Raw genomic sequence first — 16,453 nt, forward strand, 5'->3', positions numbered from 1 at the left:
CTGGATGAGGATGAAGAGGCATATTCCTGCAGCCTGGCCCGGTACCTCCATCCTCTACCCTGAGAGATGAGGCTACGTGTGTGAGGATCCATTCAGATCCTAATTGATGCATGCACACACCCCAATACCCCATATGAGGTATTTGAGAGGTGGCAGCTCTCACCCCATAACCTTCTCCGCCTTACCCCCCACCTAGATGTGCATGTTCAATTAGGAACTGAGGTACCTCCTGCACGTGCGCCTACACCTCAACCCATTCCCCCCCAAACCAACCTTGGCCACAACAGAGCCAAATGGCGGCCTATAACCCACCTGCCCAATATAGCCACTTGTACAGACCCAGTGTTGGAGGCTGGCCCCAACCTGGATTTGGACGACATGGCCATATTGAGGGTATGATGCACGTGGCTACAATAATCCCCAGGAGTATAATCTCCATTTTCCTTATGGCCACTTCGCCGCTCAGCAACCTGACCCTGGTCACATCTTACCTCAGGGCCCAGATTATCCACCCCAACAGGGTGATGGTCAAGCTGGTCGCCCAAGCCAGCAACAAAGAGAGGCTGCTCTCCCGCCCTCACCTCCACCAACATACCAACAAATGTAAATAATGTTATATTTATCTGTTTTTGATTTAGCAAATGTTTTTTGATTTTGTTATATTTTGTTGCACAAATCTTGTGACAAAAAAATGTGGCCAAATTTTTAGGGCCAAAAAAGCCATATGAAAAAAATATGGTAGTCAGTATCCAAAGTTACATTTTGGCTTTATAAAAAGCTTAAAATTGCCAAGTTTTGACTCTTCTTTCATTAATTCCTTAAATAACAAAAAAAATCTATAAGTAAAAGTAACTGAACACACAAAACAAGTTAAATTAAAAAAAGATATTTAGATAGACACACATAAGAACATTACAACATAGATAGAGCCTGATCTTGCCAGGTAGTAGCACCCTGAGGTGAAACAAAATACTGTGTGAACACATCACAGACTTTGAGTCCTCAGAGCGGACGACGTAAAGGGATCACATGTGGGGTAGGCCTATCCCCATTGTCCACCACACCTTCACCAACATCAGATGAGGAAAAATCATGCATTCTAGTGAAGTTATGGAGGACCACACAAGCTTTGATGACCTCATTGATGTTGGCTTCACTCAGCTGAATGGCTGACTGGAGGACCCGCCATTTGGCACAAACAATGCCAAAGGCGCACTCCACTAGTAGTCGGGCGCGTGATAGGCGCAAGTTAAAGATCCTGGTGGTCAAGGTTTCTGCGCAGATATGGCCTCATTACATGCCTGGTCAATTTAAAGGCCTCATCCCCTACTAGGACATAAGGCACAGATTCTTGATTGTAGCCTGGAAGCTGACATGGTGGTGGTGGTAGGTCCAACTGGTTATTGTGCAGCCGCCGACCCATAGTGGAAGAAATGAAGACTCGAGAGTCTCCAGTTCTTCCATAAGCCCCAATGTCTACAATTATAAACCTGTACTAACTGTCAACCAGAGCCAACAAAACTACGGAAAAATATTGTTTATAATTATAGAATTGGGACCCTGAGTTCGGCGACTTACGCACACAGATGTGCTCCCCATCTAGGGCTCCAATACAATTAGGAAATTGGCAGTGCCCCTCAAATCCCCTGGCAATTGTCAACCAGTCTCCCTTCTTGGGCTCAGGCATGACCATTTGATGAAGTCTGATCCAGATTTAAGAACATGTAGCCAAGAGTATGCCAGATATGGTAGCTCTCCCAATCAAAAACTCAAGATGAAATGCGGCATATGAAAGACCAGTTGTGAGGAGCCTACAATTAAACAAATGTAGAGAAATAAAACATTACAACATGCGAAAGGTTTCACAAATTACATATAGATCACACGAACAGTGTGTAACTAACAATCAAGGCAAACACTACATACAGACAACTCAAATGTGAATTTAACATAAACATCATAGTATTCTTATTTAGAGCAGAGATTTGGGATATATTAAGAAGATAAATCATCAAAAGGGGTCACTAACAAAGAAAATTCTTGGGGAAACGCATCATCAACATACATTATGTAGCTGAGGAATACATACTGTAACGTAAGGAGAAGGCGCTCCTCAGCAGAAATACATTTGTGCATCCTGGTGTCCTGGAAGATGATCCCTGGGTGCACTGTCTCCAACAAAACATCAAAGGTGGCAATTCTCATACGACAATATAGGAAAAACTTGTCGGTATGTGTCCGAAGTGATGCATAAAGCCGGTGAAAATGGCCTTTATTGAGGCGTTGCCTCAAACGCAGATGCACCCATATTTGTCTCCTCCCCTCGGATCCACAATCACTGGGTATGGCTGGCCAAAGCGTCGGGACAAAACCCAGTTGTAGAGAACATGGTCAGTTGGGTGAACAGAAGTGTGTCTGACATGTTGGCAGCAAACCACTGTGGTGTTGTGACCACTGTGTCCGCTAGGGGGTGCTGTGTGGGTGTCCCAGGACAGGCGTATAAGCACTTCCAGTGTCCTGGTAGAAGTAGAATGCTGAATGATCGCAATGTATCTCAAGGTGGGTGACCTTGAGATGAAAGCTTGATTATGTGCTGATCAGCAGAGCTGATCTTTCGTGTCAATGTGTTAGGGAGAAGCCTTCAGGTGGTTGATGAGACGGGTGGTATCAGCTACCTACAAATCCACACAAGTGTGTGTTTAAAAACGCCTATAGTAAAGACTATGTGAGTGTGAATGAGTGAAGGACCTGTGATGAGGTTATAGCCATGTGACCCGAAGAGGTTGGTAACTATGCAGATTGCAGATCCCTGATCCTAACCACACAACTAGCAGCAGCCGTGGAGCGTACCTATGATGAACCTAGACGCCTCATCACGGCCGGAGGACTAAATAAGCCTAAAGCAAGAAAAGGGCAAAGCTAACTGCCCCAGAGCAGACCCTAAAGGAATAGACAGCCACCACACATGTATTGACGGTGAAACAAGATGAAAACACAAACACAGGCAGGAAAATAGGCTGAGCAAACGATGGGGCCCAAACTAACTTGAAAGGAGAGGAAAGGAAAGACACTGTCTGCAATCTGCCCAAAACCCTACAAAATAATGTCCAACACTTCTGATAACAAAATTAACCCTGAAGTCACTAGACTTCTCCCACTATATCAGCACTCTGAAATATTCTGAGACAGAGCAAAAAGAGGCCAATCTAATAAGTGACAAAAAGCAATTTGGCAAATACAGATAAATAAGAGTGGAAATTCAGCACAGTCCCAGCCGGGGCTGGCTGACTACACTAAAAACTGAATAGAATAACAAAATCAAGTGTGAACATTAGCAGAGAAACTTAGCTTGAGCTGACTGGAACAGAGCTGAGAACCAAGACCTGACAAGCAGAAGGAATCACCAGCACCAGAGTAGGGCGTCGGCTGTCTTAAATCCAATCTGAGATTCCTGAGGTCCAATCGTCATCCTCATTATCAGGTGGCAGATCTCTACCGATTAAATCAGCCTCACTACCTCCTGTTACCACCAGAGGGAGCCTGGAAGGAGAACTCACAACTGGACCAGAAAATGAACTCACAACACCTGTGTGCTGGACATTGCACAACCTGTGTGACCACAGGATAAACAGAGTGAAGCTCTGTCGTGGACGCTATGCTGTTTGATATGAACTTTATGTTGCTGGTCATGGTTTATGATGCCTGAATAAACCGCATGGACTGTTATTGTTTAATGGAAAACCCGTGCTGGATCTGATTATTTGGCTGCCAAGCGAGTATCCCCAACCTTGAATGACAGCGCTACCTTACACCACCAATACTCCAACACAAGCACTGCACCAAAATGGCAAGATTGGGGGCTTCCACCTGTTGTAGAGGTAATAAATAGGGTTGCTGATGATGATCTAAATTATTTTCAGGCCTCAAAACCGTTAAATGTCCATTTTGCAAGGTTGTGAGAAAAAAACGCTATACGGATGCCATACGGATTACATACGGATGCTTACATGCGCAAAATACGCAGCCACACCTTGCCAACGGATGACATACGGATCAATGGTCAAGGAACATTTCTGTGTATTACGACTGTACATTACGGTCTGTATTTTTACACGTTAAGTGTGACTCCAGCCTTAATACTCGAACCAGGCTCCAAGACGTATAATGAGTCCTTAGATTTGTCAGTAATAGAACTAGTGATAAAAGATGGTAAAAATTAGCACAATATATAAAAACATATAAAAAAAAACCCAGTACACAGAAAAAACATACATATACCAAAAACAAAAAGAAAAATATCACAAAAATGGAACAAATGCAAATTCTCATTGAGACCAGCAGGGGACACCGTATTGAGTGTCCAAATCCACTTAGTCTCCAATTGGGCAAGAGACTTGATGATATTGCCACCCCTGATATTGCTATACAACATATCAATGCCCAAGACCTTCAGCAAGGATGAATCACAATTGTGATACAATCTGAAGTGCCTTGGTAATGTACATCTCATCTGTGAGTTTGAAAAAGGCAACTTTTTAATTTTGTCTAGACATTCCCTTTAACATGCAAAGTATTTAAAGAAAAGGTCATATAGGTAGAGCATAAACATTAAATGCTCACATAGCTATTATATTTCTAGTTTACTTATTGCACATACAAATACCCAAATATTTATTAAAACATAGCAAGGATCCAAGATCGATGAAGAAAACATTATAGAAAAACGAGAAACTCTCCATACATCATGAGTAACAATAAAAAATCTAAGAGAGCTTACATCCCCATGAGAATCAGTAAAAGTGCATGGAAGAACATAAGAGACAATACCCTAGCCATGTTTATCAAAAAAATGCAAAAAGCTTTATTTAGTCACATGAACAAACAGGGCATAAACAAATACATACAGATAATGCCATACACATTGTTCTGTCTCCGACATAATCAATGACTCTTAGGCCTCTTTCACACATCAGGTTTTTGCCGTCAGGCGCGATCCGGCGCTTTTGACAGAAACCGGATCCGGCGAAATGCAATGCCGGATCCGGTTTCTCCCCATTGACTTGCATTTGCGCCGGATCGTGCCGGATGGCCATGCGTTTCATCCGGTTTTCGCTGGATCCGGCAATGTGTCGCGATCCGGCGTCTGGAAAAAATGGCTACTGTAACGTTTTTTGTCTCCGGCGTAAAAGCCGGACACGCCGGATCCGGCGCGTCCGGCTTTTTCACACAATGAAAGCCTATGAGCGCCGCAATGCGCCTGATCCGGCGAAAGCCGGATCCGGTGGCCGGATCCGGTTTTTTGGGTCTGAGCATGCTCAGTAGCTCTGCCCACAAGACATATATAAAAGCAAGACAGTGGGACCCACAGCCACACCCAACATGCCACCCAAGAAAGCAACCAAGCGCAGCAGGAGAAGGCAGGAGACCACTGCAGCACCATCAGCACCACCACCACCCCAAATGGAGCAGCAAATGGAACATGCTGAGGAGGGGAGGCCAGCAGCAGATGAGAGACGGTAATTATCAAATCCCCCATTCCTCCAAATTAGGGCTATTGAATATCAAGATATTCATTGGCCCTTTGTTTCTCTTTATTCAACAGCCGCCCAATAGATGCAGCAGCAGCAGCAGCAGCAATGGCAGCAGGTGGAACACCACCCACAGGCATGGAGTGTGGCCACCAGGAAGACAGCACATCATCTTCTGGGAGCCCTCCCTCGCATCGTCAGCGTTTGACGGTAAGTTTTTATTTCCAAAATCCATCATCTCTGTAATATATGTCTATTCATTGCCTTTTATTTCAAAACAGGATTCACAAGATGAGGAGCTCCCAGAAGAAGAAGGAAGGGGTGGACAGACACTTGGAGTGGGCTCACAATTGGTAAGTTTTTTGCATCAAATGCAGAAACACAACATCACACTACACACAACACATAGAACACAATGTTCTGCAGACCACACACAGCAAACAAATGCCTACATCCAAAGACATAACATTTTTTGTTTTCTTCTCTAGTCTTCCCAATCTGGTGCTCGGCCAAGAGGTCCTCGCAGTGCCTCCCAGGGTCGTCGGCGACAGCAACGCGGCGGTCACCAGCGTGTAAGTATAAATATTTTTGCTTTGTTTTTTTGCACTTTTTATTTCATTTCTTTTGTGGAGGCTAATTATGTTATTTTTGTCTTTTTCTTTAACAGCCTTCACAGCGTGCTCCCAACTCTGACGGTGAGGATGGAGGACTGGATGTGGACCACCTCATCGATCTCGTCAGAGAAAGGGAGCCGCTCTGGAATATGGCTGACCGCCGCCACGCTGACCTTATCGTTACCCGACGACTCTGGGAGGAAATCTGTTCGCTCCTTGTGGGCCGCTGGGAGGACCTCGATGTTCGGGCCCAGATTAAAGAGCGTAAGTATATACAGTACCGGTTGCTTGATGTAAACCAGTGTTTCCCGAACTCCAGTCCTCGTGGTCCCCACGGATCATGTGTTCAGGATTTCTATTTACTATGGAAATCCTGAAAACATGACCCCTGGGGACCATGAGGATTGGAGTTTGGGAAACACTGATGTTGTATACTAACCACTTTGTCCTTTCTCGTTTCAGGGAACAGAATTGTGAATCGGTGGCGGTCTGTGAGGGATCGTTTCAAGAAGGAGTTCAATAAAGAGATGCGGGCCCCGAGTGGATCTGGAGGACGCAGGAGCAAGTACAAGTACGCAGAAGCCCTGTCGTTCCTCCGGGAAACAATGGTCACTAGAAGGTAAATATTACACACCACATGTGAAAAAAAATGTTAGATGTAAATTTTTTTTTTCAGCCAGGGCCATACCATGTCAGTATTTTAATTGTTTTTTTTTCTCTTTATTCCACAGCACAGTGAGCAGCACTCGGGAGCCTGCACGATTGGACCCTTCTGAGGCGATCCCTGAGGAGACCGGCACCGAGGGACACTTCGACCGCCCCGGTACATCTGCACCTTCCCAGCCTTCCCACACATTCGAACCATCTGTCCCATCCACCAGCACAGGAGCATCGTGGCCACCTACATTACATGAAGCTGCTGGTGAGGAGATCGCTTTCCCTTTACCCCACCCTTCTGCCCCTGCCACCTCTAGTACACCTGCGGGTACTGGGCGGCAGCGGCAGAGGGGTCAGGAAAAGACTTATGCGCCAGAGTTCTTGCATCTGAATGCATCTTTCCAGAACTGTCTAAAAGTCTTGTCAGAGCAAATCTCCGCAGGCTATCAGCAGATCAACTCCAGCATTCTGGAGGTGAAGACACTTCTGCAAACCATGCATTCAGAAGCAAGATCTTCGCCAAACCACACCTTTTTCAGGTCTGTTGTGGAGCGCATGGAAACGCTCTCTCCTGCCCAGCAGATGCATGTAATGCATTCATGCCACGCTGCTCTCCAGCAAGTTACCTCCCAACCTCCTCCTCCCACCACAGTAGTTCCTCCACCTGCACCCCCTCCAGCCACTTTCCATCCTCCCCCTCCTATTACATCTACACCCCCTCCAGCCACTTTCCATCCTCCCCCTCCTATTACATCTACACCCCCTCCAGCCACTTTCCATTCTCCCCCTCCTATTACATACCATCCACCTCCCCAGCACCATCCACCTCCCCAGCACCAGCAACCTCCCCAGCACCAGCAACCTCCCCAGCACCAGCAACCTTCCCAGCACCAGCAACCTCCCCAGTACCAGCAACCTCTCCAGTACCAGCAACCTCCCCAGTACCTGCAAACTCCCCAGTACCAGCAACCTCCCCAGTACCAGACATCTCCCCACTTCCAGCAACCTGCCCCGTACCAGACATCTCCCCACTTCCAGCAACCTGCCCCGTACCACACATCTCCCCACTTCCAGCAACCTGCCCCGTACCAAACTCCTTCCCATACAACTTGCCATCAACATCATCTGCTCCTACAGTCCCTGCCCAACCCTCCACTCCACCACCCACCACCTCTTCTGCTTCCCACATGTCCACCCATTCTGTAGTTTTTTCCACACCTTCACCTCTAACTGTTCCTTCCCCACCACGATCCCAGTCCTCTCTCCACACTCCCAGTGTCGAAGTGTCCCGCAGCCCCTCCAGCAGTATTTCCACCACACACTACACAGATTTATAATGTGTGTATTTAAATAAAAATGACCAGTTTTATGGTTTCAAAGCTTTATTAAACAAGTTTATTAAAATTTTAAAAAAGTTTACTAAAAAAAACATTTTTCAATAAAAGTTAAATTATTTTACACTGGTTGTCTGTCATTTCTTTCTGCGGCGAAAAAGGTTAAATACAGGGTATTTAAAAGGTGAAATGGTATTCAAAACTAGGTATATAACTGTGGGTAAATTTTAGCTTTTTTCCACAGTTGTGTTCCTGGTTGTGTTTGAAGCAAAGTATTTCACCTAAAAAGTTGTGTTTATTGTTGGTGATTTCCTAACAATGTACACAACTTTTGTTTAAAAGGTGAAATACTTTGCATAAAACACAACCAGGTACACACCTGTGGCCTAAAGCTAAAAATAGTAAGACCATGACAAGATAGCCAACTTTGGTTGGCAAAGGTATATACTGTTGGTCCAGAAGGTACACAAGTTTGGTTAGGGCACAAATCTTTCACACTCTGTCATCCTGCCAGTGTACTCTGCCTTGAGGTGACATAAAGTATATTGCAAAATTGTCCCTCATTACTGAAACCGTCACAGAACTTCTAGTGGTAATGTCATGGTAATCTTGCAAGGTGGTTTCTTCAGAGGTGTCCTCAATGGAAATGGGTTCCTTGCAGATAACAAAATTGTGGAGTACCACGCACGCTTTGATCACCTCGTCCACAGTTTCTGTCTTGAGGTTGATCGCAGTCAATAGGACCCGCCATTTGGCTGTCAGAATACCAAAGGTACATTCAACCATTCTTCTTGCTCTTGTGAGGCGGTAATTAAAAATGCGTTTTGGTCTTGTCAATCTTCTGCTAGAGTACGGTTTCAAAAGGTGTTCTGACAGCTGGAAGGCTTCATCCCCTACACAGACAAATGGCATAGGTGGACCAGATGTTTGCGGCAGCGGTCTAGGTGGTGGGAACTGGAAGGTGTTTCCATACAGTTTACGCCCCATGGCAGACAGTTTGAAAACTTGAGAGTCATTGGAGCGGCCATAGGCCCCAATATCAACCGCAATAAATTTGTATTCCGCGTCAGCGATGGCCATGAGGACAATTGAAAAATATTTCTTGTAATTGAAATATTCCGATCACGATCCAGCTGGCTTTACAATGCGGATATGTTTCCCGTCCACAGCGCCCAAGCAGTTTGGAAACTGACATATCTGTTGAAACTTGTCAGCAATTTCAATCCACCTCTCTGTTGTGGGCTCTGGTAAAAACTCTTCAGCTAAGGAGTCCCACAGTGCACGGCATGTGTACTTCACAATTCCAGATATGGTGGAAATCCCGAGTCTGTACTGGAAATGCAGTGACGAAAGGGATTCTCCAGTTGCAAGAAATCTGTGGGGAATTAAAAAACAATAAATTAGTTTTAAATCACAGCATTACATACCAAAACTGACCTATAACACTTGGAGATACAAACTACCACCAACAAGATTGCAGTGAAAGTGTGCTCTGATGCGAGCATATCCAATAAATGTGGCTTACCTTAAAGTCACCATCAGACGCTCTGCGGGTGAAACAGAGAAGCGGCAATAGGTGTCCGCTTTTCTTATGAGGTGTGCAATGCGCTCCACCAAGTAATCAAAATTCTCCATTTTCATCCTAACATATCCAAAAAATTTATCCGGGTTTCGTCGAAGGTCCATGCAGAGTGTAGAATAGACCCCACGCGTCATTCTCTTGGCTGTGATGGGGTGGATCCACAAACGTCGTCTACGATGCCTGATGCGCTGCTGTCTCGCTCTCTCCTTCTCCAGAACAATCACCCTCAAACGATTCTCCTCCGCTATAAAATCCGCCAAATTCTTCAAAATATTTCCAATGACAACATCCATCTTCGCCAGTAACTTGCTCTTCTCTCCAACCTGCACTTTCTCCTCTACAACCTGTCAAAGAAGGGCTGTAGGAACATGCTATATATAGTTTTCCAGTAGCCAATCCCGTTCGGAAGGCCACAAGGGTCAATTTTAAAAACCGGATCCGGCGTAATCCGTCGAAAAACGGATAGAAAAACGGATGAACCGGATGAGACGGATCCGGTTTTGTCTGTCAAGAAAAAGACGGATCCGGCAGAAAACCGGATCCATCACATCCGGTTTTACGAAACATTTGCCGGATCCGGCGTTCCGACATGACGCCGGATCGCGCCTGACGCCGAAAAACCTGATGTGTGAAAGTAGCCTTAACTACCTGTTCTGATAACATACAATGATTGCTGTATGTATATAATGCTCAGTTTACCACATGTTTTAATGTTTATTGTTTCCAGCTCCATGTAGTGGCCAAAAGTTATAACTGCCTGATATTAGGCTTTGCATTTCCTGTATTATTTCCCTCCAATTCCTAATATATTCTGGGTAACTTTGCAAGGGATCATGATCTATCCCAGCCCCCTTTCTCTCTTCAGTCAGCCATTTCTTTCAAGTCTGCATATTGGAAGCACCTCATCGCTCTGTTTCCCCATGTGTTAGCATCAGTGGTATGTAATCATTCTCTCAGTATATTCTGCCTTATATTAGCTAGCTAAGTTACAACCCCTGCTCAGCAAATAGTTCAGATTGTATGTTATGTATAATGTATATTTCCATGAACCCAATACTGATCCTATGTATCTGTTTCTGTTTGTAGTTTTACCATACACATCTATAGCTACGTTCAATAAACCACAGATTCAACTACAGTCTCCCTTATTGGACCCCGGTATAGCAGTTTAGCTGCTTGTTAAGCTATATGAATCCCGTTCATTTAGTGAGGACATGACAGTAAAACACCGGCTCTCCAGCTAGTGGGAATACAGAGAGAACAGCCTTCCATCCTGCAGAGGCCAGTTACACAGCGCTATCCAGCTAGTGCAATTCAGGGAAAAGACTTCCCTTCATCCAGCTTGCAGAAACAAGTGATGCTGCAGAAATCCATCTAGTGATATTCAAGTCACCGGCTACACAGAGACTAACACAGCTACAGCAATCTCTGCACAGCCAAGCATCCCTCTAAGACACCATGTCCCACAAATCACACAGGACAAAATCTGCTACAACCGTCTCCTCAAAGACTGTATCTATCAGCAGCGTGGTCGCCATTTCCTGCGCAAATGCGGAAGCCGCCAAAATGCGAGCAAATTATGCTGAAGAAGAGATGCAACTTAAATTAGAGAAAGCTCACCTAGATGATCAAGAGAGAAGGTCACAGATAGAAAGGGCACGAGTGGATGCAGCCTTAGAGAGCCTAGCTGCCAAAAAGGAAGCAGCTGCAGCACTGGCAGAGGCAGAAGCTCTGGAAGCCACACACAACCCTGAGCTGCATAGTCACAGCAGTACGTCAAGTCTGAATTGCCGCTGCAAGATTCACCACAACGCACATCTCAATATGTTAATGAACTTCCTGATCCAAACTATATCCAAGATCACGACACATCCAGTGAAACGAGTGAGAGTCATCATGAGACTCAGCTCCAGGAAAACGTGAAGCAAAGCAACTCTCCTGTCTTCCTTGCCCCTCACCAGGTAACCAACGTGAATCACCTTGCTGACACACCGCATGTCAGACCGAAGCAATATGACACTGGCTGGCGCCACCCTGAGGATACTAACAGGTATGAACGCACCTCACATCACTATCAGGGTGACCCATCACCAGTATACTCTGCTGACAACCGGTTCACATCAGAACTTGCTAGGATCTTCACATGACGTGATCTAGTTGCCAAGGGACTCATGAAATTCACTGACCACACTGAAGGTTACAGAGCTTGGAAATCTTCCTTCCAAAATGTTACTAGAGACTTGGGGCTAAAAAACAGGGAAGAGATAGACCTCTTAGTCAAATACCTGGGAGAAGAGTCAGTCAAACATGCAGTAAGGATCAGAGACATTAATATAAACCACCCTCAAATAGGCCTTAAAGAGATCTGGAAGAGGCTAGATGAGTGTTACGGCTCTGCAGAGGTAATAGAGAGAGCCTTGTTCAAAAGAATCGATGACTTTCCTAAAATATCTAACAAAGGTCTCCCAAAACTTAGAGAGCTAGGTGACCTGCTACAAGAGGTCCTAGTTGCCAAATGTGAAGGTGACCTACCAGGACTTGCATACCTCGACACAGCCAAAGGTGTTAACCCTATATTCCAAAAGTTGCCCTACAATCTACAGGAGAAGTGGCTCACACGTGGCTCCACGTACAAATACAAACACAGTGTTTCATTCCCTCCCTTCTCTGTTTTTGTAGACTTTATACAGCTTTGACTTTGCAATGTCATATGCCGCACCACCACCAGCTGCAAACCCATGCAGAACATCTGTGGCAGTGCTCAAGACTAATGTTTCTTCTCCAAGTTCCAATTACAGGTCTGCTGGTTACTCTCAATCAGAGACAAAGGTACAAGAACCTGACAAGCAGTGCCTACTTCATCAGAAGCCTCATCCTCTCCTGAAATGCAGAGCCTTCAGAGGAAAATCTATGCCGGATCGCAGAAGCTTCCTGAAAGAGAATGGTATCTGCTACAAGTGCTGCTCATCCACCACTCATCTCACCAAGGATTGTAAGGTCAGTGTAAAATGCACAGAATGTGGTACCACAGATCATAACACTGCCCTACACCCTGGCCCAGCTCCATGGAGTGCACAGAACACGCCAGCTGACAGTGAACATGGCAGGGAGGAAAAGAGCACTGATGCAGCTACACCAGAGATCACTTCACAATGTACTGAAGTCTGTAAAGGGACAATAGACAGTAGGTCTTGTTCAAAAATATGCCTTGTCAGAGTTTACCCAAAGGGCCCTAGAGACAAAGCTGTGAGACTGTATGCTATCTTGGATGATCAAAGTAATCGATCCCTGGCTAGATCAACATTCTTTGACCTATTCAACATTAAAGGACCAAGCACTCCTTACTCATTAAAGACGTGCAGGTACTGTGACAATAGCGGGCAGGAAAGCCACTGACTACCAAATTGAGTCCTTAGACGGACAATTCTTCCTGCCACTACCTACAATCATCGAGTGTAATCAGATCCCAGACAACAGGTCTGAAATCCCTACACCAGATGTGGCAATCCATCATGCTCAATTGAAACGCATAGCACACCTCATACCGGAACTCAACCCTCAGGTACAGATAATACTGCTATTGGGAAGAGATGTCCTGCAGCTTCATAAAGTGAGAAGTCATATCAATGGACTTAACAATGCTCCCTATGCCCAAAGGCTAGACCTAGGATGGGACATAATAGGAAACGTATGCTTGGGACACATGCACGCCCCATCTTCTGTGACAATCATGCTAACAAATACACTGGAGAAAGGACACCCATCTCTGTTTCAACCTTGCAACAATGAGTTCCATGTCAAGGAACTATCACACAGCATCCAACTACCCAATCACTTAATAGACTTTACTAATGACAGCAGTATGGTGTCAGGAAACCATGAGGATCAGCTAGGGTGCACAGTCTTCCAGAGAACTAAGCAAGACAACCAGGTAGCAATGTCGGTAGAGGATAAGCTGTTCTTAGAGGTAATGGACAAAGGGCTTGTAAAAGATGAGACCAACAGCTGGGTCGCACCTCTTCCCTTCAGAACCCACAGACCACGTCTACCAAACAACAGAGATCAGGCATTCAAATGTTTCTCCTCTCTCAAACATAATCTGCAAAAGAAGCCAGAGATGAGAGATCACTTCTTCTCCTTCATGTCAAAGATATTTGAGAACTGCCATACAGAACTAGCTCCCACTCTCAAAGACTCTGAAGAATGCTGGTTCCTACCCATGTTTGGAGTATACCATCCTAAGAAACCGGGCCAGATTAGAGTGGTGTTCGACTCTAGTGCTAAGTTTGATGATGTCTCCCTGAATGATGTTCTACTGACAGGACCAGATCTCAATAACAAACTGCTGGGAGTACTTATGCGCTTCCGTAAGGATTCCATTGCCTTCATCGCTGACATCCAGCAAATGTTCCATTGTTTCCTTGTGATAGAGAGACAGGAACTTCCTAATATTCTTCTGGTACAGAGACAATGGTCCTGCTAAAGAAGTCACAGAGTACCGCATGGGAGTGCACATCTTTGGCAATAGCCCTTCTCCTGCAGTCGTCATCTATGGACTCAAAAGGTCAGCTCTAGAAGGCGAAACAGAATACGGGTCAGATGTCAAACAATTCATAGAGAAAGACTTTTATGTTGATGACTGTCAGAAAGCCATGCCTTCAAATGAGACTGCCATCAGTCTTCTCAAGAGAGCCCAAGAGGTGCTTGCTTGCTCTAACCTCAGGCTTCACAAAATAGCTTCAAACAGCCAAGAATTCATGAAGCATTCCCTTCACAAGACTTGTGTAACGGTCTCAGAGACCTGGACCTTGGGTCAGACCCCACACCAATGCAACGCAGCCTCGGGCTTCTCTGGAATCTACAGTCAGACACTTTTACCTTTCAGGTCAGCCAGGAAGAAAAGCCTTTCACACGCAGAGGTGTCCTGTCTCCCATCAACAGCCTGTACGATCCCTTAGGTTTTGCAGCTCCTGTTACTATACAAGGCAAAGCCATACTAAGAGACTTAACCAAGGAGTCTTCTGACTGGGATGCAACTCTGCCACCTGATAAGAGAACACAGTGGGAAGCATGGAAGAACTCTTTAGCAGCTCTCTCCAACCTAAAAGTGCCAAGGCCATACACCCCTGTGCAGTCTACAGAGAAACAGAGCCAAAGACTGTATGTATTTGCAGATGCTTCTGTCAAAGCAATTGCTGCTGTTGCCTATCTCAAAACTGTGGACTCCAAATGTCAGAGCCACATTGGATTTGTCATGGGGAAAGCTAAACTTGCTCCACAACCAGAGCACACCATACCAAGGTTAGAACTTTGTGCTGCAGTCTAAGGCTAGTTTCACACTTGCTTTTTTTTGCAGCGCGTTTTTCCCGCAAAAAAACGCATTGAAAAAACGCATACATAAGCATACAACTGCTGCGTTTTTTTCAAGCATTTTTATGAGCATGCATGAAAAAAACGCAGCGTTTTTATGCGTTTGTATGCGTTTTTAGTGCGTTTTTACCGCGTTTGCGTTTTTTTCCAACATTTTTAGGTGGCCCCTCACACTACCCAAACCATGACTTTACTAACCCTAACCCTGACCCTAACCCTAACCCTAACCCTGACCCTAACCCTAACCCTAACCCTGACCCTAACCCTTAACCAAATCATACTTAACCCTAACCCAAACCCTAAACCCTAACTAACCCTAACCCTAACCCTGACCCTAACCCTAACCCTAACCCTAACCCTGACCCTAACCCTAACCCTGACCCTAACCCTTAACAAAACCATACTTAACCCTAACTCTGACCCTAACCCTAACCCTAACCCTGACCCTAACCCTTAACCAAACCATACTTAACCCTAATCCTGACCCTAACCCTGACCCTAACCCTAACCCTAACCCTGACCCTAACCCTTAACAAAACCATACTTAACCCTAACCCTGACCCTAACCCTAACCCTGACCCCAACCCTAACCCTAACCCTGACCCTAACCCTAACCCTAACCCTGACCCTAACCCTTAACAAAACCATACTTAACCCTAATCCTGACCCTAACCCTGACCCTAACCCTTAACCAAACCATACTTAACCCTAACCCTGACCCAAACCCTAACCCTAACCCTGACCCTGACCATAACCCTAACCCTAAACCCCCTTAACTAACCCTAACTCTAACCCAAACCCCTAAATTCCATGGTTAAAAAAAAAAATGCATATGCAAAAAAACGCATACATGAGCATGCCAGTGCGCACATATGCGCATCCATAGGCTATAATGGCCATTTTTAGCGCAAAACGTGCGCATATGTGCGCATGCGCTTTTTTTCAGGGCCAAAAAATGCAACATGCTGCGTCTGGAAAATACCAACGCACACCCCAAAAAAACGCAGCGCATGAAAATCGCATACATGCGCTTACCAGCGCGCAGGTATGCGCACCCATGTTAAATATAGGGGAAAAAACGCATGCGCAGGTATGCGTTTTTTTCCAGCGCTAAAAAACGCAAATGTGAAACCAGCCTTAGCCGTTAAGTTAGCAGAGTTCATCACATACGGGTTGGATATCGACTAGAGTTGAGCAAAACGGGTAGGCCAAATTCATAAGTCGCCGACTTTTGCTAAAGTCGGGTTTCATGAAACGAAACCCGACCATAGCATAAAAGGGCGTGCACGCCAACCGCCATCTTCCTTCTGTCAATCTTAGCATAGGGAGAGGTTGCTGCTGCTGATTCTGAATAAGGAAGAGCGTTAG

The sequence above is a fragment of the Dendrobates tinctorius genome, unplaced genomic scaffold (genome assembly GCF_039654945.1).
Source record: "Dendrobates tinctorius isolate UK_male_01 unplaced genomic scaffold, ASM3965494v1 ptg000150l, whole genome shotgun sequence".
Classification (NCBI taxonomy): Eukaryota; Metazoa; Chordata; class Amphibia; order Anura; family Dendrobatidae; genus Dendrobates; species Dendrobates tinctorius.